We start from the raw sequence: 20,889 nt of genomic DNA on the forward strand, positions 1-20,889 counted from the left end.
TTAAGCCCCGCCCCTTTGTCCCGGGCCGCGCTGCGATTGGCTGCCGGCCCGGGACACCCCCGGGACACCCCCGTGACGTCAGCCAATCACAGCGCGGCCCGGGACCTGACTTGTTTTATTAGGTTCTGCATGTGAATTGCTGCAGTGGGTAACGTCATGCCCTGTTTATGTAGGCGTGCTGCAAAATTAGCAAATCCGAGGTCTGAATAAACCCGATGAAGGCCACAACAGAAGTAAATGGGAGAGGGGCACTTGAGCGAACGCAAGCTTCTACTTCAGTAAGATTCGGCAAGACAATGATTTAGGAACAGTACTAGCCCCTTCTTAAATGCACAGGAAACCCCTGCTCTACGTTCTACTCGTCACCTCTCCGAACTTGAAACCACAGAGCATGCGCAGTGGTATATTGCCTCGGCTGGGGCATAGCGCTACAGTACTGGCTTACGACCGCCATTTGTGAGTTTACAAATACCGTTGGTGGAATACAGTGGAGGCAGTGTTACTGCCACCGGACACGAGAAAAGGAAGTCAGAGGTGGGTATGGAGAAGCGTGGCTCAGTGGTTAGAGGCGGCAGACCCGGAAGCTGAGATCAGCCATGGACCAGGGTTCGATTCCCCGCCTCGGCGGGTCTCGGGCTCAAAAATTCCACGGATTCGACAATTCTCACTCCGGTGCCTACTCGACTCACAGGGTCACACTCTGCGACTCTGGGCAATAGCTTGCTTAATCTCCACTACGGCCCCTCGCGGCGGGATGCCTGGCTTTCACCTTGTGAATACCCTGCCGGGATATCTCACAGGGGAATACCAGGACGGGTTCCCTAAGCAAGCGCCTTGAGACCCCTGGGTGATTCGTGCGCTATATAAATCGAAATACATTTACATTTACATTTACATATACCAGAGTGCCCCTCCTCCCTCTGAGGTCCCACCGCTTCTATCCTCACAACTGTTTTCAATGGTGCTAAACTGCCCGCTAGGCAGGGCTTTTTACGTGCAGACACCTGCTTCTCCCTGTTGTACTGCGTGAGCCTGGCAAGAGAAATAGTTATATGTTTGTGCGGCCATGCAGGTAGCGTGGTTTGATCGGCATGCGGGCCAGTATGTCGCTACACCCAGAAGACCGCTTCAGTCCTAGCACGTGCGCTGCGCAATGGAGCTGTGTGTTGGAGGGAAATTCTTCCTCCGTTGCGGGGAGTGAGCGGGCCAGGAAGGCTTTCTGGTGGTTATCGGCGAATACTCTGCCCGTGACACCAGAGGGGGGACGGTCACTCACCTGCCGGTTAGTTGCACAATTAGCCCCACGTGGCTTTTGTTACTTAACCTTTCCGGGGTCCAAAAGGTCGATAGCGCCTCTACTTAGCCTGACTAGACGCCCCTTTTTTCCCAGACAGTCCCGACTTTCAAATGACTGTCCCGGCGCTTTTTTTAATTTGAAGTACATGTCCCGGTTTTTGGGACAAAGGTCACGTCAGACATGGGAGTGGATGTGGTCTGATAGTTAGACTGCCGACTTTGGTGCCACTCTGCTTGCCAGAAAAAGTAAGTGTGCCAGTGCCCTACTTTTCAGGAGCTGTGCGACATAGCTGAAGTCGCACTTACTGCTGGTTGGCAGAGGTGGGGGGATCTTAACCCAACGCTCAGGGTATAATGATTTTAGCCATCAGTAAGTCCAGTCAATGAGTACTTTTTTAAATAATTGCTGCCGACTTTGGTAGTTCAATGTCGCTCATAAGTACACTGAAAACTTGGCAGCAATGAGGGTTTAATGTCTTGTATTTACAGGTTTCCCTCTTCTTTATTACTTGGTTTTCCTTGCGGAAAAGTGTCAGCCATAGTACCCAAATATCACTCATAATTACACTGACATTACGGAATTGTCCTACATAATCCGTCTGAATCCTTGGTAGCTATGCACTGTGAGGGTTCATTACTGTGGGCACACGACTGCAGGGGGCAGACTAAGGGTTAAAGTGCTCCTGCCTGCAAACGAGGACAGCGGCGCGCTCTTTGGATTGCTTTTCCAACTCTGCACTGCACCGAGGACATTTTTTCATAATGCACTAATAAGGCGAAACCAATTGGCATGACAAGTGCTTGTTTTATTTTGTTGTCGTTGTTTGTTTTTTGAGGCTTGTACCTTCAGCTTTTGCTGACTTATACTGGACCCTCTGCGAGGCCCTGCTATCAACACTCTGGTGGCTACTGTTGTTGGATAAGCCAGCAGAGAAACAACATAAACATTGCAAGTCTTTGTGGTGCCCCCCCCTCCTTCCCTGCAAACTAAAGTCAGGAGAACATCAGGACTCAGGGCCACTCTCTGATGTCATGTGAGTGACCCGGCCCAACATGGAACCTATTTCAGAGAGGCCCCAACAACATAAAACACACTTCACGCTGCACCAGTCTTGCAACACATTTCACCGTTTTGAGGAACACCGCAGGCGCCTCTGCTGCCTGATCATGCGCTGCCATTGGCACACAGGCTTAAAACTTAAAGTTACTTGAGCTGTAACACACTCTGCCAAGGCTGGCTAGGCTGAAGGCACTGGCAGGCTCAGTCCGTGAACCACTGTGTGCCCCGGCAATTCTGGTTTGCTGCTCAATCCGCGCCTCTAGGCCGTGTTGTCCAGGCTGAGCAGTGAGTCATACTTTGCAATCCACAGGGAGCCATGAGTGTCCCTAAGTAAGGGTATCACACAGTGCAATTAGTGGGGTCACCTGGGTGACAGTCACTGAAAGCTCAACGTCTCTCTCGGCTAAGTCTGTGTCACACATATGATTTGTCTGTAATTCTTCATCTGTGTCTGTGGAGGCGGCTGTCACTTTAGTCCTTTTTCCATGTCTATGGCAGCTGTCAAATAGTCCTACTTTTATGTTGACCGTTACTGAAAACTGTATTCCTACTTCTATGTCTATGAACTGTCCCCGTTTTTAGGTCCCGCCTACGCAGCACGTATGCTCTGCATGAGAGAGACAAATGCCATCGGCACGGCTTTAGGGGCAAAAGCGTGCACTCGTGGCATTGCTTGCAATGGCAATTCGTGGACGTCTGGCGATTTCCTTGTGGGAGCCCTCAGAGTCATATGGTTGCACGCTCCCGCAAGGGAATCACGTAGGCCCCCTCCCCTGCTGCCGCACGCGCTTGTTATTAGGTGTGGGCACAACTTCATGCCTGAATGACACCAACGGCCGTGAAGAGGCCGGATATGGTGTTTGAAGTCAGGGTAGGAGGTGGCAGACTGAAGTGCGACACCTTTGGGTGATCCTCAGAGTAACAGGGCTGGTTTTCAAATGCAAAGTGCCCTATTGTTAATTAAAAGCATATGGTTAGCCTCCAAGACATGAGTAATCACACCTGACAGAAGTTTGGCTCATCACCAACCTTCGCCCGTCACCCCCTCCGAGAAGAGATGGTGATTAATAACAGGGCAATCACTCGAAGATGGAAATGTTCCTGCAGTTATGTTGACAAAAGAGGTTTACCGAGCAGTCTTTACATTGTGATCTTATTTCTTTAAACAAGTCAATGTGAATCACAGACTCAGCTCTGGGTGATGTGCATCAGTTAGCAACAAGGACCGCATCTCTGCCAGCTAAACGGCTGCATCTGAGGCTGGTAGAGAAACAAATTCTGTGACTTCAAAAACCTTAGCGACTTGAGTTCCACTGTAGATTCAGTAGAACTTCCAAAAGGAAAAAAACCTCAGTGCTAGGGTCTCATTTTTGTTTCCTCCTGCCAGGGTCTCTTTTTTGTTTCCCCACTCGGTAAATCCGCAATTCGTGTTTCTATCCGAGTGCTCAGCTCACAAGCCTGAAACCCTCTTCTTGCTGAACATACTCCTAACAAAAGCACGCCTTCAAAGTTTCCTGTTGTTTTATTTAGTGTAGCACTTTCTTAAGACTCTATGCACTCTCCTGCCACACCATGCCCACTGCCACAAGGGGTACTTCAACCCTGTCTCAGGTGCTACCTCACCCCTCCCACAGCCCTGCCCAAACCCTAGTGGGTTGCCCCACTCTCTCGCGGTGCTACCTCGGCCCATCCATAAGCCTACCCAAACCCTGGGTGCTACGGCAACCCCTCTTAGCCCCACCTCGGCCTCAGCCGGGGAGCTTACAGCAGCCCGCACTGGTCCCTGTCTCTCCGGGTCCAATTCCCCAGTCGCCACCCGGGAGTTGTTTATCTCCCCCAGCTGTCTCTATCCCAACCAAGCTTACTCGCCCACTGACTAGTGTCACGTGCCTCTGTGCCTACTGCCTACTGGCCCCTCTCAACGACCGATCTCACCCCCCCAGATGTCAAGAGCCGCAGTGACCCCGACTTAGGTCCGTCCCATACGTCACTGAACTGGCCCCATTCGGCTCTGGAGAGGCTGTGCCCGTCTCTTACAGCCATGGAGCCGCCCTCCTCCCCTTCCAGGCCAGCACCCTGGGTAGCCTCGCTCCTACCCGCTTTCCCTCACTACTAGGGCTTCTAGGCGCTTGCCCCCGGGAATCGTCATATCTTAAACCCAGGGCTTTAAGTGGGATGAAAAAACTTAGCATAGTTTGCCGCCTGACTGGTATTTTTATGTTTTTCTCAATGCATCCAGATGTATGATACTACAAGTAACATCATACTTAGCACAAGTAACGGCTATTGACTTTGTCAATGGTTATCTGAAAGAGACACGTTAGTGATAGATTCCTTACCTTAGAATATCCCCAGGCGTCAGGCTGGATCCGGAAATTTTTGCGTAGCAATACCCCTGCGCGTCGGTAGGCGTCGTCTGCGGCTCCGCGTCCGTCGTCGGCGTCGTTAGCGCCGGAATGACGTCGTCGGAGTACTTAGACGCCGCCCATGCGCGCTGACGTCAGTTCTTCTTTTTTCCGCGCCAGCTAGCCCAGATCCGGAGAAGCTCTACCCCCAGTCATTTTTTTTTACTAAACTTTTTGATCTTTTGATCATTTTTCTACTTGAGTCTTCGACTCCAACGGTGCCGGTAGGGATGCCCGGGTTCAAGCCCTGTTCGAAGTGCGACCGACTGATGTCGGTCACGGACCCCAATCGCCGGTGCCTGAAGTGCTTAGGCCTCGACCACGACGACCGCACCTGCTCCGACTGCCGGGCCCTGACGTCGAAGGCTAGGCGGGAGCGGTCCCGCAAGCGGCTCGAGCTCTGGCAGTCGGCCCCGCGCCATTCCAGGTCCCGGTCCCACGGGAGGTCGAGGGACCGGTCGCGGGGTCGGAGTCCCCGCAGCTCCGGGAGTGGACATCGGTCGTCGGGATCCAAGTCCTCAGGTAAGAGGCATGAGAGGTCGGAGCGGCATCATCGCTCCTCCGACCCACGCCGACGCTCGCACGATGCGGCCGTGGGTTCGGGCGACACTGCCCACGCGGCTCCAAGAGAGTCGCAAGCGTCGCCGCCTGCCCCACACCTTCGGGTCCCTGGGCACGGTGCGACGCCGGAGGAGGTCGAGCGGTACCTCATGGCCATGAGGTCCCTCCCTCCTCAACCGGGTCCCGCGGCGCCTTCGGGCCCAGCAATCCTGGCTGGAGGCCCTAGCGGGTCGGGCGCTTCGGCCCCGACGCCGCCGGGTGCTTCTGCCCCGGCGCCGAAGGCGACTTCGGTCCCGGCGCCGCAGGACCTCACCGGACCCGCTTCCGGATCTGGGTCGTCGCCGGTCGACCTCACAACCTCACCAGCGCCGACCCCGAGGGTGTCGCCCCCGGCGCCCGTTGTGGACGCCGTCCCCAATCTTCCCTTAGGTCCGACTCTGGCGCCGGAACGGCGCCGTTGGGCGCCGCTTCCGACAGCCTTTGGAGATTTTTATTTCCATGAGGGGGCCCAGTCTGTTGACCCTGAGTTACAGGAGACTGGTGACGGAGGTGATTGGGAGGGGTCTGAGGACCCTCTGGCACAGGAGTGCCAGTCTCAAGAGGACTGGACATATGAGCTTGGGGAGGCCAGTGGTATTAACACCTCGCCAGACACTGGATTTGTCTCCCCTCCCACCGTGGCTACGGAGGAGGGGGCTGCTTACAGCGTAGTGTTAACGAGGGCAGCCAAGGCCTTGGGCCTTGAGATCCCCGTTGCGGCCGTGAGGACTAACCTCCTCACTGAGGTTCTTAAACCGCAGGCAAGCTCCAGTGAGCCTCTGCTGCCGTTTAATGAAGCCTTATGTGACGTTCTTGTGGGCACTTGGTCCAAGCCCGCCACGGGTCCGCCTGTGGATAGGAACGTGGCAAGACGCTACCGCCCGGCTCCGGGTGACCCTTGCTTTTTGTCCACCCATCCCACCCCGAGAGCCTGGTTATCCAGGCCTCCACTTCCCAGACCGCATTCCCGATGGCCCCGCCCGATCGGGAATCCAAGAGATACGAACAGTTCGGGAAGAAAGTGTTCTCGTCCCTGAGTTTGGGACTGCTGTCTGTCAATATCGCGTGTCTCTTGGGCCGCTACACCCACACCCTGTGGGACACGGTCGCGGACGTGCTGCCACAATGCCCGGAGGAGGTCCGGGCTAAACTCGCCCAAACCCTTGTGGAGGTCGAGATGCGGCACGATACTCTATCCGGTGTGGACTGGATACCACGGACTCACTGGGCAGGGCGATGGCAACGACGGTGGTGGTTCGCCGCCACGCCTGGTTGAGGACCGCCAATTTCTCAGCCGATGTCCAGGCCACCCTCCTGGATATGCCGTTCGATGGCCGTCGCCTTTTTGGCGACAAGGCAGACCATGCGCTGGAGCGCTTTAAGGACTCCAGGGCTACGGCCAAGTCATTAGGCCTCTCGGCCACACGCCAGCAATCGGGTGCCTTTCGCTCCTTTCGTGGCCACGGTAGGGGCATCCCCACACGTGCTGCCAGCCACGCACCGCAGAATACCCAGCAGCGTGGTGGCGGCCGTGGAAACCGCCGTGGCGGCGGTGGTCGGGGTCAGCGGCGAGGTCAGTCCACACCTCCCTCCGCAGCACCTGCCTCCAAACCTTCCTAGTCCGAGCTTTCAGGCCCATGTGACGCCTGTGGGAGGCAGGGTTCGCCATCACCACTTCCACTGGCGCACTGTCACGTCGGACAGGTGGGTGCTGCAAATCGTCCGAAGGGGCTACTCCCTCCCCTTTGAGGCGACCCCTCCAGCCATGCCACCGCAATTCCACCGCGTGTCGGGGGATCACTTGCAAATTCTGCAAGAGGAAGTTACGGCCCTCTTGGCCAAGGGGGCCATCGAGCGCGTTCCTGGGCCAGAAGTAGGGTGTGGATGTTACTCCCACTACTTTTTGGTGCCCAAGAAGGGCAAGGGGGGCCTGCGCCCGATCTTGGACCTACGGAACGTCAACGGCTTCCTCCGTCAAGAGAAGTTCAAGATGCTGACTTTGGCTCAGGTCTTAGCTGCCCTGGACCCCGGAGACTGGATGGTAGCGTTGGACTTGCAGGACGCTTATTTTCACATCCCCGTCCTGCCGGCACACCGGCGTTACCTGCGGTTCACGGTAGGCCACGAGCACTTTCAGTTTACCGTGCTCCCCTTTGGCCTTACCAGTGCCCCACGGGTGTTCACGAAGGTGATGGCGGTGGTCGCAGCTCATCTGCGCAGGTTAGGGGTGTCAGCCTTCCCCTACCTCGACGACTGGTTGTTGAAGGCGGGCTCGCCCCAGACAGTCGTCAGCCACCTCCAGACTACGGCCGACCTCCTGCATTTGCTGGGGTTCTCCATCAATGTGCCAAAGTCGCACCTGTGTCCCTCTCAGAAGCTCCTCTTCATCGGAGCGGTTCTAGACTCGGCGCAGTTTCGGGTTTACCCTCCCGAACAGCGGGTTCGGGATATTCAGGCTCTAATTCCCATCTTTCAGCCTTTATCCCGAGTCTCGGTCAGGTTGACGCTGCGGCTTCTGGGGCTGATGGCCTCCTGCATCCTACTGGTGCGTCACGCCCGGTGGCGGATGCGGGCTCTGCAGTGGGACCTGAAGTTTCAGTGGGCCCAGCATCAGGGCAACTTGTCCGATCACGTCTTGATCTCGGAGGGCACTGCAAGACAGTTGCAGTGGTGGCTCACGGACCGCGATTGGGTCAGTGGCAGGTCCCTCTCCCTACCCCACCCGGAGCACGTAATTGTGACGGACGCGTCCCTCCAGGGCTGGGGTGGCCACATGGGAGAGGCGGAGATCAGAGGACTCTGGTCTCCGGCGGAGGCCCGGCTCCACATCAACCTGTTGGAGTCGTCTAGCGCTGAAGGCATTCCTCCCCTCTGTCCGGGGGAGTGTGGTGCAGGTGTTCACGGACAACGGATCACTGACATAATATCGACGTCACAAATATCGAGATACACAAATATCGAGTGAAAAATATCGAGTGACAAAATATCGACTCCCTATCTACAAACAGGTAAGTACCAAAATATCGACTCCAAAATATCGACTTACAAAAATATAGACTGTCAAAATATCGATTTTTTTAAATGTCTTAAAATTAAGTTAAAACTAATATAGTAATAAATATATTTAATATAAACTTAGAAATAATTATTTTGAAAATTTAATTTTAATAAATAATTTCTATAATTAAAAAAATTATATCACCAAAAATAATACACATATATATATATATATATATATATATATATATATATATATATATATATATATAAAAACATATTATTAAATAAACATATATAACATTTTTAGCGTAGCATAGAAAATGGTTAAAATTTATTGTAACAACTATAGTGAGTTCAACATTAGCAAAAGTGTTGGATAGCGTAGAGGTAAAATTTACTATTCCCACTCCAGTGGGTGCAACAGTAGGGAAAGCGCTGGATAGCGTAGGGGTTAAAATTACTATTCCCACTCCAGTGATGTATGACGTTACAACGCATACTTTTACAACACCTACCATTACATCAAAACTTTTACAACACAAAAACTTTTACAACTCATACATTTACAACGCAAGATTTTACAACGTATATACCTTTACAACACATACCATTACAACGTAAGTATTGGTAAGTATATAATATTTTTTTTAATATAAATTAATTTAAAATATTATAATATAATTTAATTTTATTTAATTGTATTTAATTAATGTAATTTAAATGTAATTTTACTTTATTTTTACAAAGTACCCCTGTACCCCAAAAACCCTAAACTGACCCTGAACCCTAAAAATACCCCTTTACCCAAAAACTGAAAACTGACCCTGAACCCTAAAAATACCCCTTTACCCCAGAAACTGAAAACTGACCCTGAACCCTAAAAATACCCCTTTACCCAAAAACTGAAAACTGACCCTGAACCCTAAATATACCCCTTTACCCCAAAAACTGAAAACTGACCCTGAACCCTAAAAATACCCCTTTACCCAAAAACTGAAAACTGACCCTGAACCCTAAAAATACCCCTTTACCCAAAAACCCAAATATATAACATTTTAAAAATAATTATATACTTAGCAATACTTACGTTGTAATGGTATGCGTTGTAAAGGTATGTGCGTTGTAAAAACATGCTTTGTAAATGTATGCGTTGTAAAAGTTTTTGCGTTGTAAAAGTTTCGTAAACCCACAACCCGCTACAGAAAATAAATGAATGAAATTAACATATTTATCAATTAATCAATTAAAATTATTTACCAATCATATTTTTATTAATTACCAATTATTATTTAATTAACAATGTATTCCAAATAATTAAGAATAAAAAAATAACATATTTAATTAATTATAATTAAATTACTTCCCACCCTATTCCCCTATAAACCCACAACCCGCTACAGAAAATAATTTAATAAAATTAACATATTTATCAATTAATCAATTATAATTAATTACCAATTATATTTTAATTAATTACCAATTAATACATAATTAACAATTAATTATAAATAAATATCAATAAATAAATTTTTTAAATTAATTATAATTAAATTACTTCCCACCCTATTCCCCTATAAACCCACAACCCGCTACAGAAAATAAATTACTAAAATTAAAATATTTATCAATTAATCAATTATAATTAATTACCAATTATATTTTAATTAATTACCAATTAATAATTAATTAACAATTAAATCTAAATAAATATCAATAAATAAATTAACATATTTAATTAATTATAATTAAATTTTTTCCCACCCTATTCCCCTATAAACCCACAACCCGCTACAGAAAATAAATTACTAAAATTAAAATATTTATCAATTAATCAATTATAATTAATTACCAATTATATTTTAATTAATTACCAATTAATAAGTAATTAACAATTAATTCTAAATAAATATCAATAAATAAATTAACATATTTAATTAATTAGAATTAAATTACTTCCCACCCTATTCCCCTATAAACCCACAACCCGCTACAGACTTATATTACACAAAAAATAAAAATTATTATTAACTTTCCTTAAATTCGATATTTTTGTTGGCTATATTATGTCTAGTCGATATTATGTCCATTCTATATTTTTGATTCGATATTATGTCCATTCTATTCTATATTAATTTTCTCTAGTCGATATTTTTGTTGTCTATATTATGTCTAGTCGATATTATGTCCATTCTATATTTTTTACTCGATATTCTGTCCAGTTGAAATAAAAGACTCGATATTATGACTGCACACCACGGACAACACCACCGCCATGTGGTATTGCAACAAACAGGGCAGAGTGGGGTCGTGGACCCTATGCCAGGAGGCTCTGCGCCTCTGGCAGTGGCTGGAAAGTCAGGGTGTGACCCTGGTAGTTCTACACCTGGCAGGTTCTCTGAATGCCAGGGCGGACTAACTCAGCCGTCGGTGCCTGATGGATCACGAATGGCGTCTGCACTCGGACGTGGCGCAAGGCCTCTTTCAGCAATGGGGAGAGCCTTGGTTAGATCTATTCGCCACCGAAGAGAACGCGCAATGTCATCGGTTCTGCGCGTTGGAATTTCCAAGGCGGCACTCGCTCTGAGACGCTTTTCGTCGCGAGTGGAGTTGCGGTCTGTTGTACGCCTTTCCGCCTATGACGTATATTTAGCAAGGACCCCCTGAGTATATGGATCTTATAATTCCTAGGTCAGGGAAAATAATACATTTGAAAAACAACAACCTAGGCAATTAATGTTTAAAACACAGTAATAATAATAAAAATGAACAATTGGCTACAGCTGGCTACAAAACTTGATATTTTATTATGCAATAAAAAAATAGACAAATCATTGGCACAACCCAATATTAAGGTTAAAATTTCACAAAACACATTATTGTAAAAAATATTATACACGAGTTAATGAAAACACAAGTTTAAAATGTATATATAGTAGATAGGTGGCAGAATGCCACCTATACGAGTTAATGAAAACACAAGTTTAAAATTTATCTATAGTAGATAGGTGGCAGAATGCCACCTATCTACTATAGATAAATTTTAAACTTGTGTTTTCATTAACTCGTGTATAATATTTTTTACAATAATGTGTTTTGTGAAATTTTAACCTTAATATTGGGTTGTGCCAATGATTTGTCTATTTTTTAATTGCATAATAAAATATCAAGTTTTGTAGCCAGCTGTAGCCAATTGTTCATTTTTATTATTATTACTGTGTTTTAAACATTAATTGCCTAGGTTGTTGTTTTTCAAACGCCTTTCCGCCTATACCACTTCTGCCCAGAGTGCTGAAGAAGATCAGGCGTGACCGGGCCCAGGTTATCCTTGTGGCTCCGGACTGGGCACGAAGATACTGGTATCCCGAGCTACTCAGCATGTCAGTAGATCCCCCGATTCGTCTGCCCCTTCGGGAGGACCTTCTGTCGCAGCAGCAGGGGACGGTCCTCCACCCGAACCTGTCCAGTCTCTACCTACAAGCTTGGAGATTGAGCGGCGACAGTTGAGGCCATTTGACTTGCCTCCCGAAGCCTGTAATGTCATTCTGGCAGCCAGGCGTCCCTCCACAAAGTCGGTATATGCCTGCAGGTGGAACAGATTTGTGGCATGGTGCACAGCAAAGGCTGTGGATCCACTCTCTGCCCCCCTTTCTGAGGTTCTCCTCTTCCTTCTTTCTCTTGCCCAGCAGGGCTCTGCTCTGGGCACTGTCAAGGGCTACCTTTCTGCCCTTTCTGCCTTCTTGAGGCTCCCTGATCAGCCTTCTTTGTTCAAGTCCCCTATTGTAAATCGCTTTCTTAAGGGCATCACACACATGTTCCCTCCTGTTCCCTTCGTGATGCCCCAGTGGGACTTGAACCTTGTTCTTACCTTCCTGATGTGCGCTCCCTTTGAGCCACTTCACAACTGTCCTCTTCGTCTTCTGACTCTAAAGACTGCTTTCCTGGTTGCCATCACCTCTGCCAGGAGAGTGAGTGAGCTCCAGGCCCTTTCTTGTACTCCACCTTTCCTTTCTGTCCATCCGGACAAGGTTGTGTTGCGTACTAAGCCATCTTTCCTGCCCAAGGTTGTCTCCGCCTTCCACATCGGGCAGTCCATCACCTTGCCAACCTTCTTTCCGCCTCCGCATCCCTCTAAAGAGGAAGAGCGGCTCCGCCGTCTGGACCCAAAACGTGCGCTCTCATTCTATTTGGATCGCACACGCCAGTTCTGGGTGGATGACCAACTCTTTGTTGGCTACGTGGGTGCTAAGAAGGGGAAGGCGGTACACAAGCGGACCATCTCCCGGTGGATCATCTTGTGTATCCAGGCATGTTACTCCATGGCTAAGAAGGAGCCGCCTGTTGGATTGAGGGCTCATTCCACTCGGGCCACGGCAACTACAACTGCCCTGGGCGGGGGAGTGCCCTTACAGGACATTTGCCAGGCAGCTACGTGGGCCTCGCTGCACACGTTCGCACGACACTACTGCCTGGACAGTCAAGTCCGGAGGGATGGCTTCTTTGGCCGTTCCGTCCTCCAGGACTTTCTGGTGTGATTATTGGTTCGCAGACCCACCACCGGGGTTGGTATTGCTGGGGTATCTATTCTAAGGTAAGGAATCTATCACTAACGCGTCTCTTTCAGATGCACAAGTTACTACTTGTGTAACGATATATCTGTAAGAGACATTAGTTAGTGATAGATTCCTTACCGACCCACCCATCCTCCCCGTTCTGCGAACCGATATCTATGGTTAAGGTCATCCCCTTTCAGGGCCCTAGCTTCTTGGCACCAGTGTTGGTTCTATCATGTCTCTGCGTATCTGGCGCGGAAAAGCTGTGTATCAGAACTGACGTCAGCGCGCATGGGCGGCGTCTAAGTACTCCGACGACGTCATTCCGGCGCTAACGACGCGGACGACGGACGCGGAGCCGCAGACGACGCCTACCGACGCGCAGGGGTATTGCTACGCAAAAATTTCCGGATCCAGCCTGACGCCTGGGGATATTCTAAGGTAAGGAATCTATCACTAACTAATGTCTCTTACAGATATATCGTTACACAAGTAGTAACTTGTGCGTTAGTTGCATAAGATAAATAAGCAGTAACTATGGCTTGTATATAATATTGAAAAAGCTTTGATTTAAAGCCCTGATGACACCACCACAATGTTGCTGCTCCCGAGTTTCAAAAAGAGAAAATTACTCTCTTTAAAGGATTCCCTTCCCCTTCAACCAGGGCACTAGTCCTAAACAAGCATTGGCATAGCCAATAGGTCTTGCCTTTGGGACCTTATAAGTGTTTAACCATGCAACAGTTAATGTTGTTGCACCAAGGATATTGTGCTGCATAACTAAATGCTTATAAGGTCCCAAAAGCGAGACCTATTGGCTATGCCAATGCTTGTTTGTTTTGGGAATTTGATCACCCTCACTCTGTTGCACCAGCAACTCTCTGGGCCGGGCTCGGACCAGGGTGTATAAATAAAGGGCTACGTCAGCGCACATGGCTGACTGCACGAACGGAGAACCTGACTGCCTGCCTGTATTATTAATGCCTCAGTGTAATTAGGCCTCCCATAGTATAGGCGCATTTGCGTGCAACAGTTACCCCTTCCTGTGGCCTCCATTAGCCCCCTAGACGTGCCACACTCCACAGGGAGTGTGTAGTCTGTTATGTCTTTTGATATCTTTGTTTCATGGTCTTTTATCCTCCTATGCATAATAAAGTGAAGAAGGATATGCATAATCCTCGCCTCCGTCCTGCCATAGAATCAGGCTCCAGGTTTGTTTACGCCCAAGGCGCTATCGGAGCAAAGGGCAGCCATGATTACTCTACCCACTATGCAAAATAGTCAAGTTCTGGAAATTGCATTCAATTTTGCTACTGTAGTCTTTCTTTTATGCCTGTTCGTTTTTATGTACCGGCTTTTTTGCGCGTTTGTTTCAGAACTTGCATGTCGGGAAGTGTAGTTTTGGCATTTAAAGAGCCCAATGACGAGTGCACGCGCAGTCTAGGGGGGGGTTAACGTGTCGCGCATGCGCAGTGAGTGACACAACGGCACGCTGCCTGCGCGAGTACAGCAGGACTGTGTAGTTCGCACCCACTGGCGCATGCGCGCTTGCTATAGGCCTGTGCCCATCGGAGCTTCGGACCGGATTTGTGTTGCTCTCCGTGTCAGAAAGCGAAGAACTTCAGGGCTACCTGCCTGGCGGGGTATCGTGTTATGCCAGGTGAGAGCGCGGACTGTTGAGGATGGAGAGGAGGGTGGGGGCAAGAAAAGGAGTAGGAGAGTGAATGAGAAAGAATAACCGGCGAGATAACTGAGATATCAAAACATCGAGGAGAGATTCAGGCAGGAGCGAGGGACGGGAGGATGGGTGTTTTGTCTGTAGGATATGAGCTGTAGACAATGCTAGTCTGCCAGCGATGAGTGGGAGCTCAGGACCAAGAGAGGAATATGGAAGGAGAGGGAGAAATGTGGAGAATGACTGGTTATAGAGCAGGGATCTCCAACCTTTTAATTAATAAGAGCTAAATATGTTAATTAAACAGCAGGACGGCATTATTATTTATCAGGCAAGATTGCATTAGTGGCCACCCTCTGTTACCAGCCATGATCAGTAGTAGAAATTCTTTATTTAGATATAACACAGATATCTTTAAAAGAGGATTACATAGTTCACGTTGTATACAACTTATTAAAAATAAAAACAACAAGACAGTCAATTAGCCAGGCATGATAAAAATAGGGGTCTTCCGCATCCTCAGCCTCCTAGGTCCATAAAAAAAATTATTTTTATAAAGGATAAAAACCAGAAGAAAAGAGAAAAAAAAAAAAATAGTACAAAAGTTAAAATCTAATATACTGGGAACTTCACCCCATTTTCTTTACTCTCACTGAGTTGGATATCAAACAACTAAAAAACGACCCAATTCTCCTAGGGGTACTACTCATATTCTTTTCGTTTCACCCCCCTAGAAATTTGGGATGTATCGTAAGGGTCATTAAGTAATAAAAAAGAAAAAGGAAATAAGAGGGAGGATTTAGCAGGACCTCTTTAAGTTAAAATTACGATAAGCTTGCTGGATGAACTTTGTGAGTCTGATATTCAAGTCAGTGTTTTCAGGGTTCAGAGCCACAATGATGGCTTGCCTGCAGGTTCGGGCGCCCAACCTATTCCATTCGGGTTTTAGTTTGCACCTGCGTTGGAGGTTAAAGGCTGGGCAAAGGCAAACCACGTGTAGCAATGTTTCGGATGTTTTACCGCACCCTCTGCAGGTTAGATCTTCCACTGTCCGTCTCCAAGGAGGTAAATCTTGCAGAAAACGCCAATCACCCAGCCATGATCACTTAAGTGCAGGATTGCCAGCAGCAATGTAAACCAGAATTGGCAGAGCCAATAGGTCTCGCCTATGCGAGAGCTAATGGTTTTGGCAAGTTTTTTTGAGCTATGTTGAACACCAGGCCAAGAAACAGAACTAAGTGAAGTGCAGAATGGACTTCGCTCACAGAAAGACTCAAATAAATCATCTTGAGATACACAACAAATACGTACTGTGATATGTTCATGAACACTCGTATGTAAATGTTTAAACGTGTGCAGAGGATTTGCATCTACGGTTGAGTGGCCTTTGATCACAAACTTGGGGATTTGGTGGTTTTTCCCTACCTCTTTGCAATGTACCAGATTCTCTTACCTTAACTCAATATATTTGGGATAAACCCTTGAACGCTGGGTTTCCTATTATCCACCACCAGTATCGTATCATTGAACACCATTGTGGTTGGTGTTCAGCATGGCTAAAAGTTACTACCATTGAGTGGGGGTGGAATGGAGTGGGGTAGATTGGGGTAGAGTAGAGTGGGTTAGATTGTGGTAGATTGGAGTGGGGTAATTGGGTAGATTAGCATGGTATATTGCAGTGGGGTAGATTGAATTGGAGTAGATTGGGGTTGAGTGTAATAGATTGGGATGGAGTGGGGTAGAGCGGAGTAGATTGGTGTAGATTAGAGTGGGGTAGATTGGAGTAGGGTGCATAAGGGTAGGGTAGATTGGGGTTGAGTGGGATATATTGGTGTAGAGGGGAGGGAAATATATTGGGGTGCATTATGGCACATTGGAGTGGGGTACATTGGGTGGCTTATTGTAGGGTGGAATGGAGTGGGGTAGGTTAGGGTAGTTTGGGTGGGATGCATTGAAGTAGGGTAGTGTGGGGTGTGGTAGACTGGAGTGGGGTGGAGTGCAGTAGATTTGGGTGGCTTGTAGAAGATTAGAGTGAAGTAGGTTAAATGGGGTAGAGTGGAATAGAGTGTGATAGATTAGGGTAGAGTGGAGTGGGGTAGATTAGGTGGATTGGTGTTGGATTGAGTGGGGTGGGGAGGAGTTGGATAGATTGGAGTGTTGTGTAGGTTAGATTGGAGTGTTGTGTAGGTTAGATTGGAGTGTCGTGTAGGTTAGATTGGAGTGTCGTGTAGGTTAGATTGGAGTGTCGTGTAGGTTAGATTGGAGCGTTGTGTGGGTTAGATTGGAGCGTCGTGTGGGTTAGATTGGAGGGGAATAGAATGGGGTTGAGTGAGGTAGATTGGAGTAGGGTAAATTGGGTGGATTGGAGTGTGGTAGATTGTGGTGGAGTGGGGTAGATTAGAGTGGAGAGGAACTGGATAGATTCTAGGGGAGAGTGGAGTGGGTTACGTGCGTTGGATGATGTAGATTGGAATGGGGTAGAGTGGAGTGGGGTAATCGGTGTGGAGTGGAGGGGCATGGAGTGGAGTGGCGTTGTGTGAAGTATGCATGGTGTGGTAGAGAAATGCTATTACAGACAACACATTTTCAATTGAAATGACCATTATATTTGCACCCAAATACAGTTTTACTGCACACAAACGATAATGTGTGCAAATGTCATCACGTAATGTATTGATCATATTCAAATATTTGTTTCCACCACACTTCAGTATTGCTAAATACATGGCTTTATTTGTACTAATACTGATATATTCTGAAACATCAGCACAGTTCCTTTTTAGGTCAAGCTTGGGCAGCTAATGCCCTGATCTGTGAAGCATGCTGTATTCAGGTATGGACTTGAACGTCCAAGCAATCTTTTCAATTGCCTCCTGTTACTGTCCTTTCAAAATCTTTGCTTTTGATTCATGAATAGGCTTAGTGGTCCCTCCTTAGTACCGCCTTGCCTGCATTTGTAACCTCCTATGAGGACTGGACTTTTTACTAGTGTTGTTAAACAGCCTGTTTTATCTACACTATCTGAGCACTTTTTTCTTAAATGATTTCCCTCCCTTAAATGATTCCACCCTGTTGTGCTTTCCTACAACGCAGCATTTCTCCCGCATTTATATATATTCTTTTTAGTAATTGCGGCCAGTCCGCTTTAACCATAGTGGCTGTGCTTCTTTATATTACTTGCCAGTGTGGTCTGATTTAATAATAGCAGACGCGCTCTGGAACGTTTGTGTTTGTTTTTTTTGTTGGGGGGCGGGGGGGAAGAGTAGCCCCATACCGTGCTTTCACTTTAATGGTGATTGGTATGTAGTATGCTTGGCTTTGAACAATATGTTTATAATGTTAAACTCGAAACTGTTAGTTCCAGAACACAATTAGTTGTAAGCTAATAAGCATAGTGGGCTCTAAACTTCACTCAAGTGATTTTGCAGCTCAGTAGAGGAGACCAGGTGCAATCGAAAAGGAGGGACATTGGCTTGGAGAAGTTAAGGTGAGAAAGAAATAGTAAAGCAATTAGAGTGGCTGAGCTATTATGATTTCCAGGTCATTTAGATGAGGTTTATTTGCGGTGCGTCACTTGTAGTTTGAATTTACAACTGGATTAGGGGGATTGTAGTTCAGTGACGCTTAAAAGCTCGATATTGATGGAGTGGGCAGTGTGAGGATGGTGGGCAAACTTAACATGTATTTGTGTAGCGTATAATTTGCTGGTTATTTGACCTTAGCACTTTGTGCACATATCAGTTTAAGTTTGTGCTTCATCTAGTATAATTTTGGCCTTTGGTATGTGTGTATGTTTGTGTGGGTGTCTGGGGGAAGGGGTGTTGTTTCCAAACCACATTGATGCGGGTTGTTGGTTTGAAGGTTGTGGATTATTCTCTGACATGTGTTTCATAAGCTCCATGGGGTCTCACTGCCTCTGAGAGTCTGTGTTGTACACCCGTCCAAAGGCCTACGCTCAACTGCATTTCCAGAGCACGTGTAGCAGTGCGCTGCATTGTCCGCATTCCCTCAGGCAATGATCCAAGTCAATCACACCCATGTTGTGGAGCCTCTGCTTATGAAATATGCCCGTTGCAGCAGTTTGATGTATCAACCGTACACCCCGAGAGGTGACCTCTCCAGAATATCTACAAGCTGCCCCTATTCATCATCCTCTAATCTGCCGAAGTCTCCCTCCCATTTATGTCATAGCTTCTGTCACTGGCCTGACTATTGGTGAGAACTGTGGAGTACTGCTGAGATATTGCGTCTTTATCTAGTGTAGCTCCCAACACCTGCTATTCCAGTGGGTTCTTGTTTTTTAAATCCTGACACTGGGTAATCCGTCATGTTAGTATAAACTTGACTTGTAGGTAGCCTAGAAATTGTCCCACTGGGGTGTCACATTGACTCTGTAGGTCTGTGAACGTTAGCCCCCCTATGTCTCCCACCTTCGAGCTGCCAACCGTGTCATATTAACGGTAGCAACACCCCACTTAGCTCTGCCAACACAGTTGAGTCCCACAGCGGTGTCTCAAGCATCAGTCTGCCCGCCCAGCGCAACCTTTGTGTCGCACGTCTCCCGGTCCAGGGAGGGTTGTCAGTCTCCCCGTACCATAGAGCCACGGTGTATAGCCGTGCAGCTCTCATGCCCTACTGTCAGCCATCAAGGCTGGATCCCTTTGTTCTTCATAGAACCAGCCGTTAACCACCAACAGGCAGCCCAACCAGTAATCCATATGTAGGTCTGGTAAGGCGATGTCACCATCCATTGTCTCTCTCGTCACAGTCCCAAGGGCAATCCGTAGCATTCCTCTATTTCGTCAAAAGAGTTCTAAACTCTGCCTCTACCACCCAGGTCGTCTGTTGTGCCCTTCCAAACGATCTAGGTGGTTGTGTGTCTTGGTCTTTCTAATGCATTGTTTGTGAATTTTTTCTTATATGAAGCCATATTGTCAATTGGGCCCCCTATTGCAGACAGTAGCAGTTTGCTATGTTACATAAAAATGGCATGTCCCCAATGCAGACACAAATTCTTGCCTGTGCTGAGGAGAGGATGCTATAAATGTTCTTTTATTTTTAAGGCACAGGGAGAAAGTTTGATTTTCCCAGAATCACAAGGTGTTGAGCCGAGGCCAGTATTTAAACATCTTTCCCGAGTGCAGAAGTTGGCAGCTCTAGCCACACGGCACAATCACCTCCTTCCTTTTACTTAGCATTACCAGTATCGTTAACTTGAAAAAAAAGCTTGTAAGGTACAGCCGGCTGCAGTAGAAAGACGAGGTTGTAGATTGGAGTGGATGAATGGTTGCTGCTTTTTTATGTATTTTTTATCAGGGAGGGCCCATGCTCTGCTCGATTTGAGTTCTAGGGCCTGAATGGACCCTGATGTAAGCCGGAGCTAGACTTCTGACTCAAGCCTTCAAGTGCTTATGCACATTTAGTGATGCCGGAGGTCTTTACCAATTTACGCTGCATGTCAGCTGAAGGATTAGTATGAACATTTCCTGGCATGATGTAGGAAGGTAGGATCCTTCTGCCAAGGTTACCCCCACTTTTTGCCTGGAGTCAGTATTTTTTTAACTAGTTTGACTGGGATCCTGGTAATCAGGACCCCAGTCTCTGTGCTTCTTCCCTGAATTGGACATGGTGAGTACTTACATACACCCCAGATTGGCTACTGGTGTACCCTATAAGTCTCTAGTATATGGTACTAGAGTACCCAGGGCATAGTTACACCAGGGTTCCCCCATGGTTTGAACCATGTATTGACACCCCTGGGAGATCCACTCAAATTGTGACCACAGGCCTGCTATTTCAGCCTGTGTAAGCTGGATCTACCATCTCTTACGGCAGATATACGTTTCCTAATATCTGAGGTCATTACACTTCAACCTATAAGTCACCCCTAAGGCAGGCCTTTCAATTCTGAAGGCAGGCTGCTCGCTTATAAGTGTGCGGGTACCCCTGCATCAGCAGGACACCCCTACAATCCACAGGGGCCGTTCTCCTGGGTTGTAAGAGCATCATCCGCCATTTCGATATGTAAAGTGGCCATGAATCATTACACAATGGCTAACTCTAAACTGGCTGTAACGAACCCTGTTGTGTTTGGTATCAAACATGTTGGAATCATACACTGTGAACGGTGTTGAAGGTATCATTCCATGCACTGTGGGACCCCTCCAGGAGGGCCTCAGTGCTTCTGTTACCAGTCTTCCAAACCCTGACAGCAAACTCTGGCTGCTGCTGACCAGAGACATGATTCTGCCCTCCTGCTGCTGCGCCAAGCTCGAGCAGGAGAAGGCAGGACAATAGGTTTCT

The 20,889-nt window shown here is 47.6% G+C and overlaps 1 protein-coding gene across 1 annotated transcript in view; it reads left to right on the forward strand.

The window, feature by feature from the left end:
- The first annotated feature begins 14,392 nt into the window (after positions 1-14,392).
- Positions 14,393-20,889, forward strand: part of HCFC1R1 (host cell factor C1 regulator 1) — a 50,878-nt gene continuing 44,381 nt past the window's right edge. Inside the window, exon 1 of the mRNA XM_078652897.1 lies at positions 14,393-14,571. The gene's annotated coding sequence lies outside the window, so the exon portion shown is untranslated. The remainder of the gene's footprint in view (positions 14,572-20,889) is intronic.

Source organism: Lissotriton helveticus, chromosome 7 (genome assembly GCF_964261635.1).
Source record: "Lissotriton helveticus chromosome 7, aLisHel1.1, whole genome shotgun sequence".
In the NCBI taxonomy this organism is placed as follows: Eukaryota; Metazoa; Chordata; class Amphibia; order Caudata; family Salamandridae; genus Lissotriton; species Lissotriton helveticus.